This window comes from Strongylocentrotus purpuratus, unplaced genomic scaffold (genome assembly GCF_000002235.5).
Source record: "Strongylocentrotus purpuratus isolate Spur 01 unplaced genomic scaffold, Spur_5.0 spur5_scaffold_7, whole genome shotgun sequence".
NCBI classification, from domain to species: domain Eukaryota; kingdom Metazoa; phylum Echinodermata; class Echinoidea; order Camarodonta; family Strongylocentrotidae; genus Strongylocentrotus; species Strongylocentrotus purpuratus.
The window spans coordinates 10,360,560-10,372,563 of NW_022145613.1; positions in this window are offsets into that span (position 1 = coordinate 10,360,560).

A 12,004-nucleotide genomic window follows, 5' to 3' on the forward strand; every position below is an offset into this window, starting at 1 on the left:
GAAAGAAGAAGAAGACGGAAAGAGGGAAACGGGGGAAGGGCGAAAGGCTCTTACCTCCCCCTCCCCCCTCCCGCCATAAAGGGAAAGAGAAGGGAGAGGGAAAGAAAATATAAAAGGAAAGAAAGAAGAGGAAAAAGAATAAGAAAAGAGGGAAACAGGGGCGAAGGGCTCTTGCCTCCTTTCTTTTCTTTCTTTTCCTTTCTTTCCTATTCTCCCTCTTTTTCGTTTTTCTCTTTCTTTCTTCTCTTTCCCTTTCCTTCTCTCTCTCTCTCTTATTTATTTGTTGGCGGGGGGCGGGGGGACGAGGCAAAAGCCCTTTGCCCCCGTTTCCCCTCTTTCTTCTTCCTCTTCTTTCTTTCCTTTTATCTTCTCTTTCCCTTTCCCTTTCCCTTCTCTCTCTCTCTCTCTGATTTATTTTTTGGCGGGGGAGGGGGGGGGGCAAGAGTCCTTCGCCCTTCCCCCGTTTTCCTCTTTTCTTCTTCTTCCTCTTCTTTCTTTCCTTTTATCTTCTCTTTCCCTTTCCCTTTCCCTTCTCTCTCTCTCTCTCTGATTTATTTGTTGGCGGGGAGGGGGGGGGGGAGTGAGGAGGAGGCAAGAGCCCTCCCCCCCCGTTTTCCTCTTTTCTTCTTATTATTCTTTCTTTCCTTTTATCTTCTCTTTCCCTTTCCCTTTTTTCCTTCTCTCTGTCTCCCCCAGCTAGGGCTGGTTTTGTTTACGAAGCGCCCGTCAGGAGAGTACACGATAGAGTACACGATAGAGTACACGATAGAGTACACGATAAAATTGACGATATCGTGAACTTTATATCGTGAACTTTTCACGATAAAATTCACGATATCGTCAATTTCATCGTGAAAAGTTTCACGATAAAGTTCACGGTATCGTCAATTTCGTTAATTTCTTCGTGAAAAATATGCGATAAAATTGACGATATCGTGAATTTTATCGCATATTTTTCACGATTTAGTCTATTCGCGATGTCCCTTCAGGGCCACCATATTACTGTAAATGCAACCGCATAACTAAAACTGGGACTAGAATATCAGATCCCTTTAATGCTGAACTATATTGGATATCGTAGAAAAGGCTCGATTTTTGGCCACTGCCCAATCCTTAATGGCACACACATGCACTCTCGTCAAATTAAGACCGCAATTAAGTACCGTCTGAGAAGCGTGATACATCAGCCGAATTTGTGTTTCTATTTTTGACAAATTGTCATCCTTTTAGGCACCTCATTTAGTGCCAAGTAGAAGGCTGCAAGTACAAGAAAGAAGAAACTTGGAAAATTATCTCGACGCAAAACAATAATGTAGACCCGTCGTGGCCTAGTGGATAAGTAACCGGGCTTTGACGCACTTGGTACCGGGTTCGAATCCCTGCCACAAAACTATGTAGATGACTAAACATTGTAATGAAACTCTGAACACATATTAATGAATAAGGGCGATTCTGGTCATGTCCGAAATTCAGTAGATATGTATATGTGCACGCTCTATCAATAGCGCAATCAGACAGACCGCATTTTCTGTTTCCAAGGCAACAAGAGTTTGTTATTGTCCAGCTCGTCGGCTACCATTCTCCCCCTATCGTGCTCTGCAAACTTCGACCCCTCCCAAATCTCTAGATCTGTGCTTCTCTGTCTCTCCCTCCCCCTCCCTCTTCTCTCCCTCTCTCTCTCTCTCTCTCTCCCTTTCTCTCTTTCTTTTGTCTCTCTTTTTCCTCTCTCCCTCTGTCTCCCTCTTTCTAGTTTCCCTTCCACCCTCTTCTTATTTCTCTGTCTCTATCCCTTTGTCTCTCATCTCCTCCCCTATCTCTCTCTCTCTCCCTCTCTCTCTCCCTCTCTCTCTCTCTTTCTTTTTGTCTCTCTTTTCCCTCTCTCCCTCTGTCTCCCTCTTTCTAGTTTCCCTTCCACCCCTCTTTTTATTTCTCTGTCTCTATCCCTTTGTCTCTCATCTCCTCCCCTATCTCTCTCCCTCTCTCTCTCTCTCTCTCTCTCTCTCTCTCTCTCTCCCTCTCCCTCTCTCTCTCTCTCTCTCTCTCTCTCTCTATCTCTCTCTCTCTCTCACACACTATTTATCCCCTTTTTTTTCCTTTCATTCATTACCATTTTTTATTCATCCACTTCCACGTAAGCTAATAAACTACATACATCAATCATTCGAATATGACAATACAACAATGTTCAATCCAATGGCTTTTTAGCAAAAAAAAAGTGCGCTCTTTTTTTCCATTATTGCTGATGCCTCGTGTGACCTATTTTAGAACTAAAGTCGTAAACAAAATTCATATTTTTATAGAGTATGAAGTAGGCCACAGACTGTGAACAATATAAAGCATGAACCAATGAAGTTAAAATGTTCAAACCCAAACGCGACTCTAATTAAGTTAATGGTCATGCGCTAGCTATTCTATAACCCATTTTCCATTCAATTGGACCGTCTTTATGGTTAATTGAAATTTTTAAAAAAATGTTTCTATATAGCTTTCAAAGAAATTTAAAGCCATGGGAGCATGTCACCGATTTATTTTAGAATGCTCTCTAAAAAGAAAAGAGTGAATTGTTATCTTCACGTCACTTATCACTCAAATTTATATATTTCGGAGAGAGTATTGTCACTTATTTTAATTTAAAAAAAAGAAGTTGTTGTTTTTTTTGTTTGTGTGTGTGTGTGGTGTGTGTGTGGTGTGTGTGTAAATAATCAGCTTACTGTAGAAATGGTCATGATGGTGATTATAACTGAAACATAAAGATCGAAGATGATGATGACGATGATTACCATTGCCCGTACTTACATGTAGCTTTATTATTCGATTTCATTATCGTAATACCTTTTTACCCAAGGCGATTAGAAAATAAATAAATGAATTGAGGAATATAGCACTACGATCAAAAACATATATTTGATGAAACACATAATATTTATTCAGCATTGTGCGAAGAAGTCTCTCACAAATCAATCAGAAAAGCAAGTCAAGGAAGATTGATGCTGCTGCTATGTCGGGACATGGAGCTCGAGAGCCGAGAGGCAAGGGGAATCAAATGAAACAGACGGAGTAAAGGAGACAGATACATGTATAAAGTGACTCTCACACATCTGCCGTGTAGGCCTACCGTGTGCCACCGTGCGCGAAAATGTCTGCGGACGGTGGAGCACGGCGAGGGCACACGGTGGTTCGTTATCAAAGCGGGCAACACGTTAAAAGGGCGTTGGCGCTTATTTACACCCGGTGGGACCCGGCGAAAGTTTTGGGCATGTTCAAAACTTTGGCCGGCTGGCACCGGCCGCAAGTAAGCGGCAAGAGGACGGTGTTGAACGGTATGAGGACGGTAAGAATACGTTATGAAAACGGTCACACTGTATGAACACGTTCACAACACGCTCATAACCCGTTACAGAACGGTGATGAAAATGGAGAGCGGACTGACTGTTGCCGTTCAAATCGGGGTATTTATGGCAGTCGTGTCATGACGTCAGCAGTCCGGGGACTCGCTCACAGGACGCTCCGAGCGGAGAGGGGACGCTAAGTGACTGGTAGGTGGCTGCTACAAACCCGGTGCACACGTTCGAGACCCGGTATTGGCCCGGTATGGAAACGGCCAAAATTTTCAACAAAAGTCAATCTGGGCGATGAAGACGGTAGAAGCACGTTCAACACCCGGTATGCGCCCGGTGAGAACGGTCAGAAGATGGCAACGAAACGGTGAAAAGATTAATTTTATGAATTTTTTTTTGCGGCCGGGGACAAGTTCGCTCAAAACCCAACGTTCTGGACTATGTTTTTTTTTTAATAGCCCGGCAGGTGGACGGTAGGCCTACACGGCAGAGTGTGAGTGCTCCATAAGTTTTTGTTATATGCCAGGTTTGGCTGTTTCATCTCAGATAACAATCATAATTGTGAAGTGGTTCATGTTCGTCTATTTTGTTCTGTTTTTCACGGACTACATCAATCAATCAAAAACGATCAAATGAAACAGAGGGAGGAAGGAAGAAAAAAATAATTTCTTTTTATATGTCAGGATTGGCCGTTTCGCCTCGGATAGTTATCTTAACGTCACGGACTACATTTACTTTCATTATTAGCTCCAACATTTGATGACAAAAATTTCACACACTTCTGAAAAATTCCTCCAAAATGTTTTTTAAAGTCCAATATTGATGAGAGAATACCAAATTTAGCCGGGTTTTCTGCATACAACAGTTAACTCAAATTATGTATTCAAACACATTTTTTTTTTTTTTTTTTTTTGGGGGGGGGGGGGGAGATGTTTGCAGAAGTGTGTCTTAAATGACATCCTCTTTCACATTATGATACAAAATAAGTGAAATTTTGCCATCAATTTTTGGCGAATTTGGGGCTCCCAACACTTTAGAGAGGCTTTAAAGGTTATGAATCACTTGAATAATAACCTCAATAACTAATTAAGTGCTTATAACTGTTCATATTTGGTCTGAACGTAAAATTGAACATTCGCAGCTTATAATCATAATTTCAAAAGAAAAAGTGCTAGTTTTGATTAAAATCATAACCCAATTTCAAAATGAGACAAAGGAGACATACACTCATCTACGATAAGTGTCACAACAATTAAGAATAGCCATCGCACTTGACATTTATTAAATTTTTCCTTACATTACCATTGACAAATCTTGTTCTAGCGAAGAACATGAAATAACCGTAAATCGTTTGTTGAGTAAATAATGTCTGATCCAATAAAGACAGCCCTTTAATTGCAGAATTTTCCACTACATTGTCAATAATGACAGTTGTGCCAGAACTTGGGAAAACGTATATTAATAATATTAATGCAATGCTCACCGTCATCGATTTTTTTTCCCCCTATTTTTGTTATGATGGATTTTATACTTTGACTATGATCTCACTGGAAGAACAATACTATTTTTTATTCGTGAGGAGAAAATGGTATGAATTGTAATGACGGATTTCATACTGTACTTACACAGTGAACTCACTTGAAGTAATGATAATAATGGTTTTTTTTCTCAAGTTTTTTGGACCCTCCGACAGGCCATTTTATTGAAAATCAATCTCTAAATAACATATTTAAATACATGTACATTGTAAAAATGAATATCATATAATACTTTAGAATAAGATATACATAATGAATATCAACCATAATAAGCGATGACTGAAAGCGAAGCATATTGATAATATAATTGGGTTCTTGTATAGCGCTCATATCTGTCAGACTTGACACTCCCGGCGCTCCCTTGTTGTTACCCCGCTTTAGCATGGCTGCCATTACGGCGCTCTAGCATTTCAAGGAATTAATTCCTGCCAGGTACCTATTTTATATCACCTGGATTGAGTGTGGCAAATGTAGTATCGCGGCGGGACTCGAACCGCGGACCTTGTGATCCACAGTCCGGTGGCGTATCCCTCGACCACGATACCCCTACAAGACACATTTCTATTGACAATTTGTCATATTTTCATAAATTAGGAGAAGATGGTATGATGAAAAGAAGAGCAAGTGTATTTTATCAGTAGAAGCAATTTCAAGATGGATCTCTTGTAGGAAGATGACTTTTGTTCAGCAACGCTATATGTTTTCTCCTTCTTGTTGTTGGTATACTTATCTGTATTCTTCGTTTATGTGCGAAAATGAAAGCGAAACGAACAAGCAAGCACGGTGACTTTGCAAAAAAAAGGAGAGACAGGTAAACAAACAGAGAGATGGGGAGGGAGAGCTGGGAGGGAGAGCTGGGACGGAGGAGTGGGGATGGAAGGGACAGGGAGAGATAGAGATAGAGAGAGAGAGATGGGGAGGGGTAGCTGAGAAATGGAGAGAGAGAAACAAGGAAGAGAAAAGATAAGAAAAGATAAGTTTTCTGCGTACAACAGTTAACTCAAATTATGTATTCAAACACATTTTTTTTTTGGGGGGGGGGAAGGGGGGGGGGGGAATGTTTGCAGAAGTGTGTCTTAAATGACACCCTCTTTCACATTATGATACAAAATAAGTGAAATTTTGCCAGCAATTTTTGGCGAATTTGGGGCTCCCAACACTTTAGAGGGGCTTTAAAGGTTATGAATCACTTGAATAATAACCTCAATAACTAATTAAGTGCTAATAATAACTGTTCATATTCGGTCTGAACGTAAAATTGAACATTCGTAGCTTATAATCATGATTTCAAAAGAAAAGTGCTAGTTTTGATTATAATCATAACCCAATTTCAAAATGAGACAAAGTAGACATACACTCATCTACAATAAGTGTCACAACAATGAAAAATAGCCATTGCACTTGACATTTATTAAATTTGTCCCTCCATTACCATTGACAAATCTTGTTCCAGCGAAGAACATGAAATAACCGTAAACCGTTTGCTGAGCAAATAATGTCTGCTCAAATAAAGCGACTAGCCCTTTATTTGCAGAATTTTCCACTACATTGTCAATAATGACAGTTGTACCTGGGAAAAACGTATATTAATAATATTAATGCAATGCTCAAAGTCACCGATTTTTTATTTCGATTTTTTTTATGATGGATTTTATACTTTGACTATGATCTCACTCGGAGCATAATACTATTTTTTATTCATGACGAGAAAACGGTATGACTATAATCTCGCTCGAAGAATAATACTATTAATGTTTGTATTCGTGACGAGAAAATGGTATGAATTGTAATGACGGATTTCATACTGAACTTACACAGTGAACTCACTTGGAGTATTTGATAATAATATTTTTTGTCCTCAATTTTTTGGACCCACCGACAGGCCATTTTATTGAAAATCAATCTCTAAATAACATATTTGAATACATGTACATTGTAAAAATGAATATCATAATAATACTTCAGAATAAGATATACATAATGAATATCAACCATGATAACCGATGACTAAAAGCGTATGATATTGATAATAATAGTGGGTTCTCGTATAGCGCTCATATCTGTCAGACTTGACACTCCTGGCGCTCCCAATTATTACCCGGCTTTAGCATGGCTGCCATTAGGCGCTCTAGCATTTCAAGGAATTAATTCCTGCCAGGTACCTATTTTATATCACCTGGATTGAGTGTGGCAAATGTAGTGCCGCGGCGGGACTCGAACCGCGGACCTTGTGATCCACAGTCCGATGACGTATCCCCTCGACCACGACACCTCTACCTTTAATACACAATTATGTCGACAATATCTCTAAACGCTTTACAGATACACACAAGCACATTCTCCACTCCCTGTGGAGCATGCAATCAAGCGTCATTTTACGATCGCTCACAATGCTTATCAAACTACAATGACTTTCGTATCATATCGGATGCCATTTAACACCCGGATGAAGAGAAGCAATGTAGATTAAATGCTTTAATTAAGGATATTAGCAACTCTATTTTCATTTGAGCTTGACTTTGGCTTTATTGGTTTCACATTTCACATGCAGAAACAATACAGATAACAAAATATACATAGATAACATTGTTTCGTAATTTTTAAAAATCATTACAGTAATTGACAAATTAATCAGACTACAAGGTTACATATCATCAAATTTGCTTGATAACTATACTCACTTAAAGGAAACCCAGACAAGAAAAGCACAAAAAAGTGAAATGTGCAAGAACCTATAGAAAAGCATAGACTGTAAAGAATAGTTTCCTGGGAGACTTGAAAAATTGACAGGGACGGAAAATGTTTACTTTAGAAAGACGTACATAATTAGATGTAAGAGAAAACGGGATGAGGTTTATCGAATGATGTCTTTTCTCCTAAAATGTGATCTCGCTAGGATTGTTACTATTTTCATTCATTACGAGAAAACGGTAGGATGAGAAAAGAGGAAAGTAAGTATTTTATCAGTAGAAGCAATTTCAAGATGGATCTCTTGTAATAAGATGACTGTTGTTCAGCATCGCTTTATATTTGTCAGTTTTCTTCTTCTTTTTTTGTATGCATATCTGTATTCTTCATTTATGTGCGAAAGTAAAAGCGAAACGAATGAGCAAGCATGGTGACTTTGCAAAAATAGGAGAGATAGATAAACAAACTAGAGATGGGGAGGGAGAGCTGGGACGGAGGAGTGGAGTGAGGAAGGAACAGGGGAAGAGAGATGGAGAGAGATGTGGAGAGAAACAAGGAAGAGAAAAGATGGGATGTATGTGTGTGCGTGTCTGAGAGAGAGAGAGAGAGAGAGAGAGAAAAAAGAAAGAAAGAGAAGGAGACAAGAACACATCCATTGAAGGTTAATCAATTTGTGAAGGAGAGGAAAGGAGGTGAAGAGTGGGGGGGGGAGAGTGGGGGAGGGAGGGAGGGAGGGAGAGAGTGTATGTGCATGTGTGTGTGTGTTTTTATGTGTGTGGGGCGTAAAAAGAGGAATAGAGAGAGAGAGAGAGAGAAAGAGAAGGATTTGGTTACAGTGAAACAGACAGCTATAAAGAAAGAGAGAATGAAATGTTAGAGCATGGAATATTGGCAAACGAAGGATTTACTGACGAAAAGTTACGACGATATCAGGTTTACCCAATCATATTAATTCCATCAGCATTTCATGCAGCTTCGCGAGTCATATTGGATTGTGACGTCTAATAATGACCGAGTGCTATGTTTGCTGTCAGACGGCGCACTATATGGAGTGTCATGTCTATAAATAACTCACTGCTTTGTCTTTGAACAAGTTGAACAAACCGAAATAATACAAAGTGGATAAGCAAACGGCGCACCTATATGTAAAAATGATTTGTGAGGGAAATGGAGGGGTGGAAGAAAGGGGAGGAGATAAAGGAGAGAGTGGAAGAGAGAGAGAGAGAGAGAGAGAGAGAGAGAGAGAGAGAGAGAGAGGGGGGAGAGGAGGGAGAGAGAGAGAGAGAGAGAGAGAGGGGAGAGAGGAGGAGAGATATAGAGGGGAGAGAGAGAGAAGAGAGTAGGGCGAGAGAGAAAGTGTGGGAGAGAGAGAGAGAGATGAAGGGAAGAGAGAGAGAGAGAGATGAAGGGAAGAGAGAGAGAGATGAAGGGAAGGGAGAGAGAGAGAGAGAGAGAGAGAGAGAGAGAGAGAGAGAGAGAAAGTAGAGGAGGGAGAAAGAGAGAGTAGGGCGAGAGAGAAAGTGTGGGAGAGAGAGAGAGAGAGAGAGAAGAGAGTAGGGCGAGAGAGAAAGTGTGGGAGAGAGAGAGAGATGAAGGGAAGAGAGAGAGAGAGAGATGAAGGGAAGAGAGAGAGAGATGAAGGGAAGGGAGAGAGAGAGAGAGAGAGAGAGAGAGAGAGAGAAAGTAGAGGAGGGAGAAAGAGAGAGTAGGGCGAGAGAGAAAGTGTGGGAGAGAGAGAGAGAGAGAGAGAGAGAGAGTAGGGCGAGAGAGAAAGTGTGGGAGAGAGAGAGAGATGAAGGGAAGAGAGAGAGAGAGAGGGGGGGGAGGAGGGAGAGAGAGAAAGAGAGAGAGAGGGGGAGAGAGGAGGAGAGATATAGAGGGGAGAGAGAGAGAAGAGAGTAGGGCGAGAGAGAAAGTGTGGGAGAGAGAGAGAGATGAAGGGAAGAGAGAGAGAGAGAGATGAAGGGAAGAGAGAGAGAGATGAAGGGAAGGGAGAGAGAGAGAGAGAGAGAGAGAGAGAGAAAGTAGAGGAGGGAGAAAGAGAGAGTAGGGCGAGAGAGAAAGTGTGGGAGAGAGAGCGAGAGAGAGAGAGAGAGAGAGAAGAGAGTAGGGCGAGAGAGAAAGTGTGGGAGAGAGAGAGAGATGAAGGGAAGAGAGAGAGAGAGAGAGATGAAGGGAAGAGAGAGAGAGATGAAGGGAAGGGAGAGAGAGAGAGAGAGAGAGAGAGGGAGAGAGAGAAAGTAGAGGAGGGAGAAAGAGAGAGTAGGGCGAGAGAGAAAGTGTGGGAGAGAGAGAGAGAAAGAGTGAGAGAGAAAATGTGAGAGGGAGAGACCACGAATACGACCTCTAAGAGATAACAGAGGGTAATAGAGAGACTTAGAGAGACAAAGGAAGACATAAGGAAAAGGGATTATTGAAAATTGATTAAGAGATAGAGTAATGTATGTGTAACAAAATAAAGAAAGATAGAAACGGGATACAACTTGAAGAAAAAAAGTAGAAACAGAGAGATATATCACAAGGAACAGGATGAATTTACTTAGAAAACGAAAATTGCGTTTCTTCAGGCAGATTTTGTTCTCTTCTTCAGATGGAAATCTAAAAGCATAGCAAAAAGAAAGTAACATTCCTGCAAAACTGATATTTGCCTGAAAACCAAGAAAGTCGGGGTAAAAGTCCGCGATGTATAAGGGCGATAAAAATGTGTCGACAAACTTCCATTTCTTTTCATTTGTATTTACTCAGTATGGTCTGATCGGTGTAGTGTAGCTTTGGCTGTGTTTACTTGAAATTGGCGCCTCGACATTAGTTGTCTACGTCCTGTATGCCAGCTGCTAAAAGGAGTCAGAAGTGACGACTGGTCGTTGTACAGCGCGTCCCAGATAAAACGAAACCTAGAATTATTGATGTTTTATGCATGAAGTCTTTCGTCTATGGCTGATAGTCAACTAAATTCGTTTAATAACATTATGGAAATTCAAGCATTACCTTAAATAAACAGAACTTTGTTATTCCTTGCTCATTTTTCCTGATTGAGGTGTTATAATTGTGAAAGGGCAGAAACTGGACTTTCTAGAAATGTTATTTTCTCTCTGAAATTCAGATACCATCCGCCAAATGACTTTTTAGTTACCTCTCTTCAAATTGATTTTAATTACTTATGCGTGAAATGTGCATCATATGAGTTACATCAAATGAAAGAAGAGGATCTAAGCTTTACAAAATGTGTGTCATTTATTAATTATAATTGTGATTAAATTATGATAAAACATCGATAATTCTCGGTTTCGTTTTTTTTTATGGGACGCACTGTATAGTGTGGTCAGTCAAGAGAGTTAGTAACGGATCTCTTTAGTATTGAACTCTCTAGCGAAGAGTGACACAAGTAAATGATAAATTCTTGCTTTGTATTCTAAGAATCTGTGGATATATAGAATGAAGAATTTATCTCTTAACATGATTTTTGTCTAATGTACATGTATAATAATATGTTTAGCAATATCCTTTTTCTTAAATTTTAATACCGCTTGCTTTAACAAACCTAACAGGCCAAGCTAGATTTTTTTAAAAGATATATTTTTAAGTGTCATACTGGTTGATATACTTCAGTGTAATATCTGTAGTACAGCCATGCTTGCGGAGGGGCGGGACCGGGGGGGGGGGGTGATGAACGCTATAGTGTTTTGGAATAGACAATTTAGACAGACACCTCGCTGACACGTCATACAATTTTAGCCTTACAAAAGAATTACGGTACGGATATATTTTTTGTATAGATATAAGAAAATATGAGATGTATAATTTGATCAGGGTACCGCGGAGTCGATAGTGGCTAATGCTGAAACAGAAAGTTAGAGTAAACGGAGGGAGGGAAGGAGAGATTAATAGATAGAGAAAACAGATAGGAGGAGAAAGAAGAAGAGAGAGAGACGGGGAGAGGTAGAGACAGACAGACAGAGACAAAGACAGAGAGGGGACAGACAGACAGACATACATAGACAGAAAGACAGAGACAAAGAGAAAGACAGACAGGAAGAGAGAGAGAGAGAGAGAGGTATAGATGTAAAATGAGATAAATAAGCTGGTCTACGAGAGAATTGGTAGTAAACAGGATTGTCACTATACTATAATGTATATTTAAAAGTCCTGATTTTCCTTTTCGTTGAAAATTTAGTAAATTTGAACGGTTTAACAAAAATCGTGGACAGTTCTTTTTTTGTCTTCATTTTCGGCAAACTTGTAACCAATATTTGTTTGTTTCTTTGTGTGTTTGGTTAATCGGTTGTTAACTTGTTGCTTGTTCGAATATAAATATCAAATATTTTGATTTTTAGACAATGACTATGCAATGGAGTTTCATTCAGATTATGAAGATATAAATCACAGCTATCGAGAAATGTTTTTCTGCTCGGAAAGTTCATATAAAAAACAAGGAAATCC